We start from the raw sequence: 18913 nt of genomic DNA on the forward strand, positions 1-18913 counted from the left end.
ATTTATCCTCACCATGCACAAATAAGGTTTCCTTCCTTCTGTTCTTAAAATAGGTCAACGATGGCACCATAATCTATCCCACTTCATAAATCTGCAATCTCGGAGTAATCTATGATGCCTCCTTTCTAATCTATCACCTTCAGTAACCGATCCAGACCTATACATTTCACCTCTGAACTATCTAGGAGTCTCATGATTGTATTGCCCCAGCCTTGGTTTAGGTACCAGATATTGGTTCTGTCTGGATTATTGAAAAACACCAGTTGTTTTAAGCATCTCTAGCTGAAGCTGCTCTTCTTTCAAGTCCATTGTCTGACCTGCCATCCAACTTATCTTTCTGAAATACTGATCTAATCATGTTTAAAATTTCCACGATTTTCCCTCCATCTACAAAATAAAGCATACATTTCTTTACAAGCCCTTTTATCACCTAGTCCTAAGTAACGCTTACAGTCACATCCCTTATCCCATCCCTATCTCCTACTTCCCCAACCTACTTCTTACACCATATGCTCCCTACACCATTCTATTCAGAGGTTTTGAAACACACCATGCTTTCCTTCTGTTTGCTCCACCTGGAAATTAACAACTCTTTCTTATCTCCCACTATGTCTACCTCCACTTTTACCAGTTCTTCAAAATCCAGATCAAAGTTCATCTCCTCATTGAAACTTTCCTGAGCATTAAATCCACCTCAATACCCCCCACTACACACCAACCCCATCATAGTTGACACTTATATATCTGGCCATATCCCAGGCTAGCAAGATACTCAATGGCAAGGTTGACTCATATTTTTATTCCAGTGAAGATCAAAAAATAACTATGAAATAAGTGGATGAAAGAATAAACAAGTAAATGCCTTAATTTTCATTAGATATGTGTCCAACACGCAAAATAAACTAATAAATTCTAGGCCAAAACTTTTGTGGCAGTAATCTCGTTATGCAATTGTGAAATGAAAAAAATCTTATAAATGTTATATTTAAACTTATTTCACCAAACCTATATCGAGCTTCTATTATATACCAAGCATTGTGCTAGGGATTTTTAATCATACTAGTTGATGATACAACAGAAACATTCACTAAAAACAAACAAGCAAAAAGTAAAACAATGACAAAAGTACAGCTGGAAAGAGTATTCTGCAGTAACTGAGCTTTCCTATTTATATTGTGATATCAAATCAATTACATTTAATATGTCTTATTTAAGCATTTACGCAGGCTTTCTGGACTGAAATTCTAGAATGAAAAAACAATGTTGGCTTGAGTAACATTTGGGCTATTTTTTACAGTCTAGCCAAATCAGAAAAGAACCAGAGGGTCAGAAAAGAACTTAATCTCAGATTTATGGTCACAGAATTTGTCCACCCACGTACATGCTTTAGTTATTAAACACAGACACAAAACATTCTGAAGTGGACCCACTGGAACAGTACATCAAATTGGGAAATGGTGTGCACGGGAGTTGATGAGTAGCAGACTTAATCCAGACTGTAAAAAAAAACAACAGAATAAACATGCAAAAGACCAAACAGTCTTCCAATGATGCCGAATTCCACCATCCATTCTAGAAACATGCCAGGAATAAAGAAAATCTGGAGAGCAAAAAGTGAAGTCATCGGAATCCAAATGACAATGAAAGAGGGCTAAATGACATGTCACTCAAACTGCTAATTGACAACAAAATAAAAATTCAAATTTATGATTAACATTATTATCAATCAATTTATAAAATAATTTCAGCTCACATGTTAAATGTCTATACAGTATGACCGAGTAGCAGCCCATAAAGTCAAAGGTATTAGGGAGTCTGTTCATGTGCTTCACATCAAGTGGTCAAAGGAGAAAGTAACCTCAAATGATACTTGGGTATCAGTTTATGGTTTTACAACTGACTTAGGCAAAGAATACAGGGGCACTTACTTACTATGACAGAAAGAGCTACTGTAAACCAATGGGCAAAAACATGCTTGAAACAGTCTCATTAAATTTAATAACAAAGCTAGACTGTCCCATCACTTCTATGTGGAAAGTCTAGCTAATATGATGAGGCAAGGAATGGAAATGAATAATCCAAAAATTTCAGATGAAACAGAATTAAATAAAAAGGAAATATTGAGAGATGCTGAGAAAGAGGTGTGCACAAGGGTAAATGTTTTAATTGCAAAGTTCTGTAGCGACAACTGACTGGTAATATTTAAAAATTCAATTGTGATAAACTTGAAGGGTAATTTCAGGAGAATTTTATTGTATGGGGAAATTCTCAATATGAAGCTTTAAAAATAAAACTTAAAAAACATACTTTTACTACATATTTATACATAATTATATATGTACTCACACATAGAAAAAGAGTACAAAACAAAAACTAAAATAGTTATATTTTTCTGTTTCACCTAAAACTATTAATTGGTCTCTTATTTACATAATAAGGAAAAGAAGCAAAAATTATTTTTAGAGAAACACATGCAAATCCCTCCTCACACTGATGGGATTCCTCTGGTTACCTGTGTATAGTCCTACCTCTATTCTCTACACACTGGGAAAAAAATTCTACTCTCTCAGAGCTCTTTGTGCCTGAGTCCAAATTTCCAGGAGACAGAATATAAATGATCCACCTCAACTACTGGATCACCACCCTCAGTCCATCCAGAATGGGAAAACCTCTATAGGTGGGCAAAGGATTGAGGAGGACGATGGGTATGGTTCTTGGGGAAAATGGTCGTTGATTGACATGGACCACAGAAGAAATGAGCTACAACAGAAAGGAAGAATTTAATGCTATGCCTAGACTTATCCAGCAGAAAAACTGCTTTGGACACTTATCAGGTCAAACTGTTCTTCCAAAAAAGCACCAAATGTTAGGAAACGTGGTGTATAGACTGGAAGAATTCAAGTGTAAAAATATAACTGAGAAAGTAGAAACACATTATTTTTTTTCCTTTGTATTTATTATTTTTTTTTAACATCTTTATTGGAGTATAATTGCTTTACAATGGTGTGTTAGTTTCCGCTTTATAACAAAGTGAATCAGTTATACATATACGTATGTTCCCATATCTCTTCCCTCTTGCGTCTCCCTCCCTTCCACCTCCCTATCCCACCCCTCTAGGCGGTCACAAAGCACGGAGCTGATCTCCCTGTGCTATGCGGCTGCTTCCCACTAGCTATCTGTTTGACGTTTGGTAGAGAAACACATTATTGATGATTCAAAGCTGTCAGGAAAGAAACTATGTCTTCTTACCAGGTATTTCAATAATAACTATGAAGGAAAAGTTTAGCTGGAGTTTAGAATATACAAGACACAGAGAATCTAACCATTATATTGTAAATATTTGGGATTCAGGAACAACACAACTTTTCAAAAAGCCAGATGTATTTCAAATCAAGTGTACTGATACATGGGAGATTCAAAGACGGTGGAGGTTGAGTGGAGGTTCTCAGTTCATGAACTTATTGCGTATGTTATAATTATCCTAAATTTATCAAAAACCGCATTTAATTGTGACATTTATTAGCATTCCAAATGAATGACATTTGGAAGTTTATTTTGTTTTCCTTTTGTTTCCTTTGTTTTGTTTTGTATTTTAGTTTCTATGAATGACTATATTAATTCCATTATAGGGCAACAGATTCTGTGTATCATGTTTTTAAAAAAAACTGAAATTAGACCCCAAACAATTTAGGGTTGAGACTGCATAGATTAGAAGACTTATTATGTGTATATACTTAAATTATCAATGACTGTAGTAATATTTACATCCATCATCATTCAAACATGCTGACTTTTAAAATTACTATAATACAGTCTCTAGTGAATTAAACAATTCTTATCATTTAAATACATGCCTACACCTAGAACAGTGACAGTGTTCCTTAAATATGCACTGGATATATAGATGAATCTAGTTCATTACCTCAGGTACTTGAAGAAAGATGTTTCTAAGCATTGGTGATCACGGAGCCGATCGCTAAAGTGAGATTTTCTTATCTGAAGAAAATACTAAAATAGTCATAATGGAGATATTTTTCTTTTGTGAAATGGAATGGCCTATAAAAAAACGGGAATGTTATGATGCAGGGGAACACTGAGTATCCCAGATCAGGATAAACTGAATTTAGTTGGAAGACCAAGTTTTATACTGAGGTTTGGCATGTACATTTATAAACTTAAGTTTACACTGTATGACATTTTGAGACATGGACAAGAAGTACCTAGGACTAAAAAATAGTAACTTTGCTTGAGTCACATTTTCATTTCAACAAAAGATGTGAGGCTGAGTGCTGACCTTGGATTAGAGGAACTGAAAAACTCAAAAAAGTAGGTAAATAAAGAGGACAGAGGCAGATGTGTTGCAAACAGGAGATACAATCTCCCACTGCTTCAGTGGCTTGGTCTCTGCAAGGATTGGTGGAGACAGCTGTTAAGATACACGAGGTGGGAGACGCTGGCCAGTGTAATTATATTGTATAAAAATGGCATAAACAACAAGGTCCTACTGTATAGCACAGGGAACTGTATTCCATGTCCTGTAATAAACCATAATGGAAAAGAATATGAAAAGAAGGTATATATATCTATAACTGAATCACTTCGCTGTACAGCAGAAATTAATACAACATTGTAAATCAACTACACTTCAATAAAATACATTTTTAAAAAATGGCGTCTGAGAGGCAATTCCCTGTACTGAGTGGGGGTGAAGGGGATGGGGGCTAAAGATCATCACTTGGGATTATCAGATGCTTTAGAGAGTGTCCACTCAAATGACATTCCCCAAATGTTCACTCCTCTTAGCCCTGTGTCTGTTCTACCTGGTCTTCTGTGTGGGCATCCACATACTCAAGTCCTCCTCCTCATGGCTGCCCTCTCTGCCTCAAGTCTCTGCAATGAACTTCATTGCTGAGTATGGATCAGTGGGTCTTGCACTTACTGCATCCTCTAATAGAGCACAGAGGCAGTATTACATGGTGGTTAAAAGTCTAGACTTTGGCCCAGGCTGCCTGGATCTGAAATCCAGTATACCTTGACTTATCAGCAGTGTCACTTTGGTCAAGTTACTTACGTTCTCTGTGCCTCAGTTTCCTCATCTGTACTTGGGAAATAATAATAACAACCTGAGGACACTTTTCTGTTGCAAGGGTTTAATGAATTCATATAGGGGGAGTGCTTAGTGTGGGACCTGACAAGTAGCAATTACTCACTACAATTATTCGTAAAAGAAACTTTTAACGTGTTGCTAGGATACATCCATCAAGTAGGTAAACCAATGACAGTGAAGCCAATATTTCATTTGAAGTGGTGAATGAAAACAAGTCATCATATTTGTGAAGCCTGACAAGATACATCAGGGGATTAGGGAAAATTATGACTCTATAACCAAAACCCATACAACTCCACCTGAGCTGAGAAGGGGGTGATGATGCCCCAGGTAGAGGAACAGAAAAAGAACCACTTGAACCTGTCCTGTTATGAGGATGCCATTACAGAAGTGGTTAAAGGGCAGTGCTGACAGTGATATGGAGAGAAGACATGAATTTCAAACCTCAGATGCCTGCACATTCTCTTTTGAACTCATTGGATGTTCTCTTCTAGAGGTGCTGTGGGGTTTGCCTCCTGGACCAGATTTAGGGAAAAAAGGTAAGAATTCATGCCTAAGATGCTACTCAGCCCTTTATATTTCTCCCCTGGGAAAGTGGTCTAAAGGGTGAATTTGCTAAAATTATTATAACCTATCATTTAAGAAGCCAAGCATCCACTGGATATTCCTTTAAGAAGATGTCATAGCCATCCTTGTTTTAGTTAGAAATCATAGAAGCACAATACTATCTTTGATATACTAAAGTTAAAAATACTGAATACTAAGGTTATGATAAATATCATTTTCTAGGTCCTACAGGAGATATAAAGTCAAATAAGATGTGGTCTCTGTCCTTAACAAGCAGAGGGTAGACAGACATCACCCAGACAACAAGTGCTACAAAAGACTATGTACCATGTTTCCCCGTAATTTCCCAATCTAATTAGATAACTCCCTCCAGCATTTCCCCACATTTGGGGAAATATCAAATAGGTGAACACAGATTACTCTGCAAAATTTCTGAAAAGAACTGTGCTGCTGGGACTTCAGCTACCTCTGCCTCCTAGGTTCCGATACTGGGCCTCATACCTTGAAACCACAGGAGAAACAGGAAATGTCAAAAGAGGAAAAAGTGAAAGGTGATAGAGAAAAAGTCATTGGTACTTCCTGTGTCTGTGGACTAACAATCTCTGGCCCATGTTCAGATCCCACTTCCCGTAGTACACCCAGTAACTTCTCCCTATGCCGGTTGTCTGCTTAGCAGGCAATAAAGTGACGCAAGCCCAGTTATTTTCCTTGTTCTCCTTCCCCTATGGAAAAGTCACGCACTCTCGCTTTGCCAAACGTTGGCAGGGCAGGCTGTTCCTCTGAGGCCTCTTTCTGCCTGCAGCACCCGACCCTGTCAATAACGCCCCGTCCCATATCCCAGCATCTGTATCTCTTTGTCTGAGGGCTTCCTTTGGAGACCACTCTATTCACTTGCAGGGGAGGTGAGAGCGGCAGAGAATTAATGCTCTCCAGAGAGAGGCCCTCAACAGTGACTGATGAGAGCAGGTCTATAAATGCCCCCAGGTCCCTCTCTGCTGTGTTCACTCAAAGGCTTGAATTCCACCCCGGCTCCTACCGGGATTAAGTAGAAATTACCTTTCCTGTAATTGTTGGTTCCCTTCCTGTCTCATATCCTGACTCTCCCAGCAATGTTTACTAGGTTTGTTTACCTCCCAAACAAGCTACTTGCACTCGAACCCTCATCTCAGTTCCGCTTCAGGCAGAGCCCGAACGGAGACACTGGCTCTGGCTCTGGCTTGCACTGTCTCCATTCAATCGGCACAGGAGCAAATCAAGGCTTCGGCCCAAGTAAATTTCCAACCAGTACAGAGAATGCTGGTCTCCCCTTCACTCAGCTGCTGGAAGGGGAAAGTCCTCTATGAGGGCCAGGAGAGATCAGCCTTCCAGTAGGAACTCTGCTCTCCCCAAAGGCAAAGATCCCCAATGCCTGCTCTGTTTCTGGGTCTCAGTTTTGCCCTCGCTTCTCTGCCCTCTGACGGTATAAACTAGAGCAGGGTGCTAGGCAGGGGCTGAGGGAAATGGCTGATCGTGTAGGGCCTGCCCTGCACAGCATCCATCCATTTCCTCTGAGGGAACGCATCAAAGTTGTTGGTGGCGCTCTTTAAAATGTGGAATATTCAGCGCTCATTAGTTTAAGCCGCAGGTCCCAGCGCCAAATCTGAGACCACAGTGAAAGTCCTACATCACGCCCTGCTGCCAATGAGTACTTAAAATGCAGATTTTTACTACTGATTAGCTACAAAATCACCACTTTGGGAGCAACATTTAAAAGCCAAGCATGCATATTCTGAAGGAAATTGTGACTAAAAAGAGAGAAGTCTTGGCTAGAAACAGTACTGTGAAAAACACAAACAAGCAAATAAAAATTGCTTAACTTCTTTCTAAGTCCACTGCAGATTCATCTGGAAAGGTAACGCCTAGAAAATAGGATCAAGACAATGAGGCCTTATTTGCAGATACGACTTGATTGGTGTAGGTCAAAATGAGTGAGCCAAGTTGACAGAGGTACCGTTATCAAAACACACTATCAAACAACACAGCTGACTGTGCCTGAGCCCTCTCCACCAACAGCAGCAGGCAAATAGGCTGCCTGTTTCCGCCCAGGACAAAAATCACACACACAAAACAAAATGAACCTTGAGAGCTAGAGAAGAAAGGATTGTGGAAAATGGGTCCTTTGAGGCAATTTTTTCATTTACATGTGACGATACGAATGGGTTAGAGAATACCTTTCTGCTATGAGAATGTCTTTGATCAGTGAGAGTAAGAGGGATTTACAGGGCGGTGGGTCAGCATCCCTCCTCCAGGTGCGACAAGCCAAAGGAAGGCCACGTTCCCTAGCCTCTCAGCAAGGTGATGGAGTCAGTTGTTTCCACCATCTGCAGCCTCAACGCTCTACTCTGTGTCACACTGTGGCCAGCCATCAGGGCTCCTCTCCTGCGTGAATACCCACAGGGAGCTTGCCAAGTGGTGGAACCACCACCGTCATCTGCGTGCAGATTTTTATGTGAGTTTGGATCCTGAAGACGCAAGGTGACACTAGGAGGGAGGAAAGGGACAGCTGGAGGGCATAACAGGATCTGTAGGGTCGGTGCTTTCAACCCAGGACAATTCTCCAGTCCTGATGGACTCCGTACAACAGTATTTGGCATTCGGGAAAAAAAAAGATTGGGATTGTTTCACTTCGGTTTCCTGATCATCAGCTAAAGCATTATTTTATTTCTTAAAGCAGAGCTGTTCTGTGGGATAGTATACAAAGTTCACATGACAATTCAGATAAAAGCTGAGATTCAAAAGGATTTTATACTTGAGACCGACCGCTTCAGGCTATGTCTCCAGATGCCCCAAAGGCATGTCTTCAATCATCTGTACCCAGGTGAGCAATGATATTTCACTTCCTAGTAAGTAATACATGTTCGTTATAAATAGTTTTTCAAAAGCAGAAGAAATGGATTTATTTAAACAGGTAAATATACTGCCTATAGATAACTACTGTTAATATTTTGACATTTTTCTTCTCAGTTGTTTTCCTGAGTGCATAATTTTATGAAATTGGACTTTTATATATACAGTTTTATACAGTGATGGTAAACACACAGAGAGTTTTGGCTCATTTCATATGATATTTGGCCAATCTACGATGTCATTAAATAATCTTTAAAGACATGATTTTACTGAATACATTTCACTGCGGATGTGTTTTTATTCTGTTAACCTTGGAAGTTGGTTGTTGCTGCCTCTAGTTTCTGGGTGGAGTGTCAGCCATCAGAGTTACCCTCTGGTCCCCTGACACCCCCATTCTCACCCTGCCCCTGGGGAGGAAGGCTTCCTCATCTCCTCCCTCTCCCCTTTTCTTTGGCCTTGGGCTGCCAGTCTGTAGTTTATAGAGGTAGGCTCCATGTGCCCAGCACTGCCTGTTCCAGGGGATGCAAGTCAATCTAATTTAGAGATTCAGTATTAGGTTGCTGTGCACCTAAGCCTGCATTAAGCAGGAGATGCGGGCATGCTTGATTCTCCACCTGACTTCTCTGTTGTATTATAATTCAACTGATTTAGAACTCAGGAGAGGTGAAGAAAGGTGTCATTTATTAAGCCCTCCCAAACCATAGCCAAATTGTTTCTAAAGTCCTATTCCAAGGAATGCTGGGATGAACATCCTTTTACAGGAATCTTTGTGTGTTTCTTGAATTATTTCTTATGAGAAGCTCCTTGGTGGGTAATTTAGTTTTACGATTTCTACTTTTAAGACTGCAAACATACTGACAATTTACCATATTGCTCTGGAAACATGCTACCAATTTTAAATACACAGATGTATTGTGAATGCTCTACATTACGAGAAAGGAGGCTATTAAGAGGAAGACCTTGAAGATAGAAGAAAGAAGGAGAAATATTCAGTAGAAGGTCTTCCTTGGCTGAGGGAAGAGACCATTACTCTAATAAAGGTGAGGAAGTATGGTTAAATACAGATGCACACAAGTTTAGAGGTGGAACTAGTGGAAATTTGAGAGAGTTCATATCTGAGAAAATTAGAAGTGTATGTATTTTAACCATATACACATATATACATTTTAAATATCACCTTTGAAATTTTATAAAACTATACTTTACATTAGCAACCAGTATATCCTATAACTAGGTACAGTAGGATGGGCATTAAACAACGACGGCTACCAGGAGCGTTTCAGAGGGAATTAAGAAAATAGTACATCGAACTCACGTACCTCAAAATATATTTCATACACTCTAGCGATAACTTACAACTGGAAAAATATCCAACTTGCACTCTACTTAGTAAATGACTAAGTAAATTTACTAAGTAAACTAATTTTACTCTGTAAATGATTCAATCTTGTAATAAGCCCTGCTAAGAACTTAAAAATTTTTTTCTCTATTACTCTTGTAGGAAGTTTTGTCCTTAATTTTGAATGACATCTATTCACACAAAACAAGGTAGCCATCACTATTTCAACATATGTAGCAACTAGACTCAGCTCCTCAAGTTTATAGTTTTCGGGTTCACTGCAATTAGGAAAGAAAGAATGCTCTGAATTTGAAACATTGTTATTGCTTGACACTTTACACAAATAAAACGCAACTGGTTGAATGACCTAATGACAAAGGCAGATAGCAAAGAAGATGAATATTTTAAAAATCTTTTCATCAAGATTGATAAGAAAATGCACCTACTAATGCACTGTGTATTTCAGTTCCTTCTCACTATCATTCATTTCAAATGAAGTGCTGTAACAACATTCATGGGCTACAACATCTCACAGAATGTTTCCTATCCACACTTGGCCTCCAAACCAAAGCAGGTTACTGTATGTAAGCAGATTCTATGCCAGAAATACATTCTTCATATGGCCGGGGGAGATTTAGAGAATAGTGTTAAAAACCTACGGGAAAGGCAGAGATAATACAGAACAGGAAATTCCTTTTAATGTAGAAGCCTCTTAACCTGACAGCTTCCTCTGAAAAGCCAAAGAAGAACCATGTTTTCCTGAGAAAGGTTCATTTGGATTTACTAACTGACAACAAAATATTGATTATATTTTGTGGGATGCATTTTTCCCCCCATCTCTCTCAGTATAATCTTTTATTTGGGAGTGAATGCCATATTATTTAGAAGCTTCTAGGAAACTAACATAGGAAGTTTCTGTTGCCAAAGTTTAAATAGATTGCTCAGGAACTTTGATAGTTTTTCTAAAACAAAAAGCATGATCTAGCACAAGGATAAAGGTATTTTTTAGTTAGGCAAGGCCTGACTCTTCCATCTTGAGCTGGGCCATTTGAGGAAGAAACGAAATGGGATTTCCAGATATTTCTCTGGTTAGACATACACTCTTCTTGACACACTGGTTTGGTAAAGACCACTCATCACTTCCTCAGTATCCACACTCTCCTTCCTCTTCAGTAACAAAACTCTGTAAAGCTAAGGATGGGATTGAGACCAAGTCCCGCTCAGTGAGATCTACGTGGAAGTATTGTGTGAATTGCTACAGAGTCTTCTTAAATAGCAATATGACTGTCTTTATCCTTTCTTGCCTCCTGGAATGAGCCCCTGATGGTAGGAGCTCCAACAGCTATCTTGAACCATGAGGTGACCTGAAGATGATAGAACAGAGGTCTGAAAGAGAGGACTCTGGGTCCCTGAAGACATCAGACAGCTGCCATATTAGCTCTGACTTTTCTACTCAAGACTTAATTTGAGAGAGACACAACTGTTTATCATGTTTAAGCTAGTGGTACTTTAGATTTTTCTACTACATCCAGCTAAATTTAATCTCAGCTAATATTGGGTTAAAAAGGAAGCTCAGAGGACAAACTAGAAGGGATTATACCATCTCAGGCTCTGCCAGTGATTGGTCCCTGTTAGAGTGTGGAACACAATCAAAGATCACAAAATGGAATTCTAAGTGCCAGGTGGGGATGCTGAGGAGAGAAATCACACCCAGAATTGTTACACACCCCAATCTGTCAAGAGTAAGCCCCACATGGACATATACACACTACCAAATGGTAAAATAGATAGCTAGTGGGTAGCAGCCACAAAGCACAGAGAGATCAGCTCGGTCTCTCTAGACCACCTAGAGGGGTGGGATAGGGAGGGTGCGAGGAAGATGCAAGAGGGAGGAGATACGGGGATATATGTATATGTATAACTGATTCACTTTGTTGTAGGGTAGAAACTGGCACACCACTGTAAAGCAATTACACTCCAATAAAGATGTTAAAAAAAAAAAAAAAGAGTAAGCCCCAAACTCAGATTTTTAAAAAATGCTATCTCCTGATTTTAAAATGCTTGCCAAAATTAAAACATACATTAAATATACATATGTATTTTAAAATATACAAATACACACACACACACATATATATATATATGCGCACCTGCACACACACAAATAGGCCATATATATATCACACACATTAAGGGCCAATTGAAAAGCACCCATAGAATGACTATGGCCTTAAAGCCATGGTTTTTGTCTTCTGGGTTAAATTGGCATTATATCTTATGTAACACTTTAGAAGCTCTGGAGATGGGATTTCCTTCTTCTCCCTGGCTTTTGATACAACTCAACAAATGGAGGTAATACGTAAGATGTGGGTGGGGTGAGGGGTGGTGGGGAGGAGAAAGACCAGATGACACATCGGACACTGGATTGACTCTACCTTCGGCATTTACTCAGCCCTGTGAGTACCATTTAGTTACCTAACCTCTCCTAGTATCCAGGCCTTTTCTGTAAAACTGATTCTGTAAAATCATAACATGAAAGCGCTTCATAAATTACAGATCACTTTACAAATTAAAGGTGTATCTGGACAAGAATGAATACATTTAATAATTCTACTTCATGGTCACTGTTAAGAGAAATCCTCTCTAGCACATTGTACCAAGAGGACACTGGGGAAGGCTTTCCTATCCTCTGACCACAGAAGTGAAGTAGGACAGAGCAGTCTGCCCTTCGTCTGTGTTTAAGCATTCAGTCTTTGACCAAGTACCCTCATGATGCATTCCAACCAGACACCATATAATACTGGCAGCCAATAGTGATAAGTCTCTTTAACAGTAGCATATGTGCACCCTCTTAATACATATCACAGTGTCCTGTATGCTGGGCATAACAAAACTAATAAATAAAATACACAGATACCAGACTAAGAAGAAATTAGAATTCAATATTTGACAATTATTTGCTCTCTCTCCAAATAAATTTCAGTACCATCTTTGCCTGGGAAATATACGAGAGGTCTGGATCTATTTTATGCACTGAGGATTCATTCATTCCTTCATTCCTCATTCACACTTCTAAAGTACAGATGGGGTTACAAAAGAAGTTCCTACAGAAGACCAAGGCAACAGGAGAATTGTTTTAAAGCTTAAGAAGCACAAAAGAGAGAACACTTCCAGAGGTGTATTTAGCAAGATCATCTTTCCAGCATCAAAAAAGAACTTAGCTCCTTCAATGGTGAGTAATTCTTGACATCTAAATCATGCTCTGAGTTTGGAACAGCTGAATCCACTGCAGATTGTATGACTCCCCTCTACCTCTTCCAACAGGGAAGGAGAACCCAAACTTTGCTTATTCCTTCAGCATCTGGGCCATCAGAAAGACTGCTTCATAGGCTATTATTGGTTCATTGTATACAAATAAAATAGCCTTAATTTTATTCATCAGGGTTTTAATCTGGTGGCATCTCACACAACTCCAGGTTTTATCAGAACACTTAAAAGGTAAAGGTGTGAACATGTAGCAGCGTGGATACATAATGATGATGCCCTTCCCTGGAAGCTAGGAAGAGTCTCTGCCTGTCTATTCCCAGTCTTCGGGCCACACCTAAAGCTCAGATTTTTGGCAAGGCAGCACGTTCCCCACCATCAGATCATATTTCTGGAACTCTGGAACAATAAAGCAGCAGTTTTTTCCAACGGAAGCTCCATGCTATGTTTGTGTAAGAGCTATTTAGCAAAAGTGAAGTGGGATGAGGGGCTCTGATTTTATTATGATGTGAAATGCTTAGGAGTTGAAGAGTTTTGCATTCATAGAAGGGCCAGTCCAAAATATGCACTTTAGGAAAGGCAATTTATAAATACATGTCAGGGAGAAAAACCAAAAGAAAGGTCACTGTGAAACAGTCATCTCTTGGAAAGGAAAAGTTGAAGAGCTTTTCGTTTGTTTTGTCAAAGGCTTTCATGTAATTAAGTTCAAGGTGCTAAATCTTTCCCCCAATCTATTGATTGTGTCTCTGGAGGGAACTGTACTAACTCCAGATTTCACTGCTTTTGCCCTATACTCTTTGATGACAGTCGGGGATGGTGCCCCAAAAGAAAACATCTACACTGAAGTTCATCCATTCAAATAAAGTGTATCTGTGCATATACTCCCGCCATCAAGTGGTACAGTTCTGACACCCTATAAAAAATGAAGCAATACTGTTACCCTTTTTGTTTAGTCAATCATATGTGCTGAGAGATAACAGCAAATTTCATGTTGGTAAAGGAAATTCTCTATCTTGAAATTTTACATAAGAGGAGAAGATGTCTGAATTGGGAGGGGTAGCCATGTACTTGCAAGTGTGTATCTATGTGTTTGCATATTTGTCTGCCTGTGTTTGTGGCTGTGGACAGCTGTGCGGTCATTCAGTGTCAAATGGAAAAGGTTTGAAAAACTCATTTTTCTGGGGAAAATAATGAATAACCTCAAAAATGTCCGAATGATTTTCAATTTCACGTAAAGGCCAGATGACAATCAGTTCCAATATTACCATTCTATGCACACGTGGGAATCTGATGAACTGTTTCATCTCCCTGAAGAAATGTCTAAATTTCCAAACAGAACCACACAGTTTATCATTTTCAAACTAATCCTGTGATAAAACAGGCTTGCTTGATCTCTTTGCCAAAATTCACATTCAAGCTTCTACTAATACCATTTCTAAACACCAGTCATCTTCTATCAATTCTCTCCATAAATATCATATTCTAATTATACCTAAGCATACTCTTCAGAGGCTTGGCAATGTTACAATAAAGACATGTAGGTTTCCAGGTTAGACAGGAACTGAGTCCAGCTGACCCTCTGCTGTACCTTCTCGTAACCCAACCAAAATGAGAAAAGGAAAATAAAGTCAAGGGAAAGTTCAGTTAAAACAAACTTCTGAGAAATTTCTTCTTGTTAGATTACAAACGGATCCAGACTGAAGAAAGGCACTGGGACCCCTATTGGCAATTCCACTTTCCAAGACAGGATGTAGTATTTGGAAGGAGAAAGCTGAAGACAGAGCAGGTCTTGAGGAAAGCAGTTCATACTCAACTCATTACCCATTGAACTGATTTGGATCAACAGTACTGAGAGGCCCTGGGCAGACCTGGCCAAGCCAAATAGAGGAGCTGGTCTATGGCAAGTTTTTCCCTGATGCAGAGTGGTTCTTCCCTGATGGAGTGGGCAGTGACATGAGGAATAAGGCCAGCCTTCGGGACCTCATGAGAACTCGGAGTGGAGGCCAACAGAGGACTGAGTCTACAAAACTGAACCCTGCCTGGCATAACTACTTCAATCAAGAGAGGACATCTTTAGGGAGTTCTTTTGTCTCTTAAAGGCAAAAGCCTTTCAAACTTCATAGGAAAGGGGAAAAAAAGCACAAATTAAAGTAGATTCAACAGATTGATAAAATGGTAGATGCTAGCATCATAAACAAAATTCAAAGGCAAGTGAAACACAGAGAAAAAAATACTTGCCGCAGACTTGGCAGCAGGAGGGTTAATATCATTAAGATTTAAAATGCATTTACAAATCACTAAGAAAAAGAAGCACCCTCAAATGAAAGATGGATAATAATCCCAAAATATTTTAAGAGGTATTCAAAAAAAGAGCTATATATGGCCAACAGTACATGTAAAAAGTGTTCAGCCTCACTAATGAGGAAAAACAATGTAAAATGGGATTCTAGGGACTTCTCTGGTGGCACAGTGGTTAAGAATCCTCCTGCCAATGCAGGGGACACAGGTTCGATCCTGGTCTAGGAAGATCCCACATGCTGCAGAGCAACTAAGCCCCTGTGCCACAACTACTGAGCCTGCACTCTAGAGCCCACGAGCCACAACTACTGAGCCCGTGTGACACAACTACTGAAGCCCGCGTGCCTAGAGCCCATGCTCTGCAACAAGAGAAGCCACTGCAATAAGAAGCCCACGCACAGCAATGAAGAGTACCCCCTGCTCACCGCAACTACAGAAAAGCTCACACGCAGCAACGAAGACCCAACGCAGCAAAAAAAAAAGGGATTCTACTTTACACATATAAATTAGGGGTGTCATGTTCAAATGATACTAACCTGTGTTGGCTGTGTCCTATATACGGACCCAGGCATTACATGTAGGAGTGCAATTTGGTACCCATTTTCTACAGAGCCACTTGGCACACGTATCAAAGGCCTTAAAAAATAGGCATCCTCTTTGAAGGAATAATACCTACCACTTCAGATATTTGTATTAGGGAAATTATTAGAAATATGATAGTGTTGTTTGTAACAGCCTAAATACACAATAATAGGTAATTACATGATAAAAATAAAAGCACATCCTGTAATGGAATACTGTGTGACCATGAAAAATGATAAAGTAGAAGTGTGTTTCTTATTATGAAAAGAAGACTGCAAAATATGATGGAAAAGTCAAGTTAAAAAAGAGAACATACAATACAATCCTTTTTTGAGTAAACATTATTTATGCATGATATATGTACACGTATGAAAACATACCTACTACCTTGACAACTGCAAAAAGAAGGATATGTACCAAAATATTACAGTGTATTTACAGAAAAATTTTCTGATTATTTTATCTTCTACAATAAACACTATCAGTAAAATAAAAAATGTTTTCTTAAAAAACAAATAAAAGAGACTTTGACAAGAATTCAGATACAGAAGTCATGTTTAAAAAAATCAACGTTTCTCTACATCAAGAATAATTGTCTAACAGCTCATACTACTCAATAACAAAAAAACAAACAACCCAATCGAAAAATGGAAATAAGACCTAAATAGATGGAATATTACTCAGCCATATAAAAGAATGAAATAATGCCATTTGCAGCAACATGGATGGACCTAGAGATTATCATACTAAGCGAAGTAAGTCAGAAAGAGAAAGACAAATACCGTGTGACATCACTTATATGTGGAATCTAAAATACAACACAAATGAACATATCTATGAAACAGAAACAGTCTCACAGACATAGAGAACAGACTGTGGTTGCCAAGGGGGAGGGGGAGTGGGGAAGGGAAGGATTGGGAGTTTGCAATTAGCAAATGCAAACTAGTATATATAGGATGGATAAACAACAAGGTCCTACTGTATAGCACAGGGAACTATATTCAATATCTTGTGATAAACCATAATGCAAAAAATATGAAAAAGGATATATATGTATAACTAAGTCACTTTGCTGTACAGCAGAAATTAACACAACACTGTAAATTGACTATACTTCAATAAAATTTAAAAAATTTTTAAAAAGTAAAAGAGGAATAATTGTTTGAAATTTAATTTGAAAAGATGCTATTCATGATAGCAGTATTGAATAGAATACATTTAGGTCTAAATTTGAAAAATATATGCAGGACTTAATTACTAGAAATCTATGACTTTACTGAAGGATACAAAAAGAACTGGTTATAAATGGACATACCATATTTTTGACTTGGAAGGACTATTATTATAAAATGTAAATAATCCCCAATTTAATTCTATATTTTCTATATTGAAATCAAAATCCTGGCTGGTTTCATTTAGAATATGTGAAAGTGAATTAAAAATTCATATTAAGTAATAAATATATAAGAACTGATTTAAAGAGAAAAGATAAGAAAAAGGAGAATGTGCATTACCAGATATTTAAATATATTGTAAGGTTATAATAATTAAATCACTTTTTGAAAGTTTAAAAATAATAGATAGATAATAGGATAGACTATCCTATCATCTAGGATAATGAAAAATTCATAGAAAGCCAGGAGGAGATCAAATACCCATAAGCTTTTAGTGTATGATAAAAGTGGCATTCAATTAAATTGGAAAAGGATGAATGGCTAGTAAACAAATGATGCTGGGACGATTGGTTAACTATTTATTAAAAAATAAAGTTAGACATCTTTGTCATACCATACATTAAAACAAGCTCCTGACAGATTAAACTGTTAGATGGGAAAATATTTCTCATTTGGGAAATGAGAAAGCCATTCTAAGAACATAAGCAAATGTAGGATCTTAAAGACAAAGTCTGATGGATTTGGCTATATACAAATTTAAATCATCCATCTAACAACACTGTGATAAAGAAAAGTAAAAGGCAGTGAACTGGAGAAACATTTGCAGCATGTAAAAAAAAGAGTTACCAGTCTTACTATGTAAAGAGCTTTTACAAATCATTAAAATAAACTAACAAACATGTACCATAATTGCAAAATGGGCAAAAATTATGACCAGGTAATTATCAAAGGAAAAATACAAATGCCCAGTAAATGTATCAGAAAATGTTCATTCCCCAGTAAAACTAAAACAATTGAATTTGCTAAAATGATACCTCTATTCACCTACCAAATTGGCAAAGACATTAAAAATATGAGCACATGTTATTGGTGACCATGTGGCAAACTTACTGCTGTGATAACTCTGCTGGTGGGAATGTAAATCTATACAAGCCTCCAAGGGAGAACTGGAAATATGTATCAAGTAGTTTACAAATGTCCGTATCTTTAACTCAGCAACTTTACAGAAATTCTTCCTACAGAAGTAATAGAAGGGGTCCATAAATATTTGTGTTTACCATGACAATAAAAACCTAAGTGTCCAACAACTGGTGACAGGTAAAATAGATCACAGTATATGCACCCGTTAGACTAGTATGCGACTTAGGTAGGTATATAATAACTATATTATATTACATATATAATGATGTAGATCATTTCATGATATAACAAATGAAAAATGTAGGCTACAAAAGAGCAAGACACCAGTTTGGTTTAAAGTATGTGCAGATGTGCACACAGGGCAAATGTTCAACAACATGTAAACAGTGGCTTGACGGTGATGGGATTAGAGGCTTCGTTCCCCCACCCCGTTTTCCTCCTCTGATTTCATTCATTTCACAAAAATTGTCTTGCTATCATGTGTCTGTCATTTCTATATGCTCCAAATTTTCTTCAACTGAATATGTGTCACGTTGTAATCAGAAAAAGTTAAAT

The 18913-nt window shown here is 38.2% G+C and overlaps 1 protein-coding gene across 1 annotated transcript in view; it reads right to left on the reverse strand.

Moving 5' to 3' along the window:
- SVEP1 (sushi, von Willebrand factor type A, EGF and pentraxin domain containing 1) overlaps nt 1-18913 on the reverse strand; it is a 183607-nt gene that overhangs the window by 163324 nt on the left and 1370 nt on the right. The window lies entirely within an intron of this gene.

The sequence above is a fragment of the Monodon monoceros genome, unplaced genomic scaffold (genome assembly GCF_005190385.1).
Source record: "Monodon monoceros isolate NGI ecotype Baffin Bay Population unplaced genomic scaffold, NGI_Narwhal_1 Super_Scaffold_5, whole genome shotgun sequence".
NCBI classification, from domain to species: Eukaryota; Metazoa; Chordata; class Mammalia; order Artiodactyla; family Monodontidae; genus Monodon; species Monodon monoceros.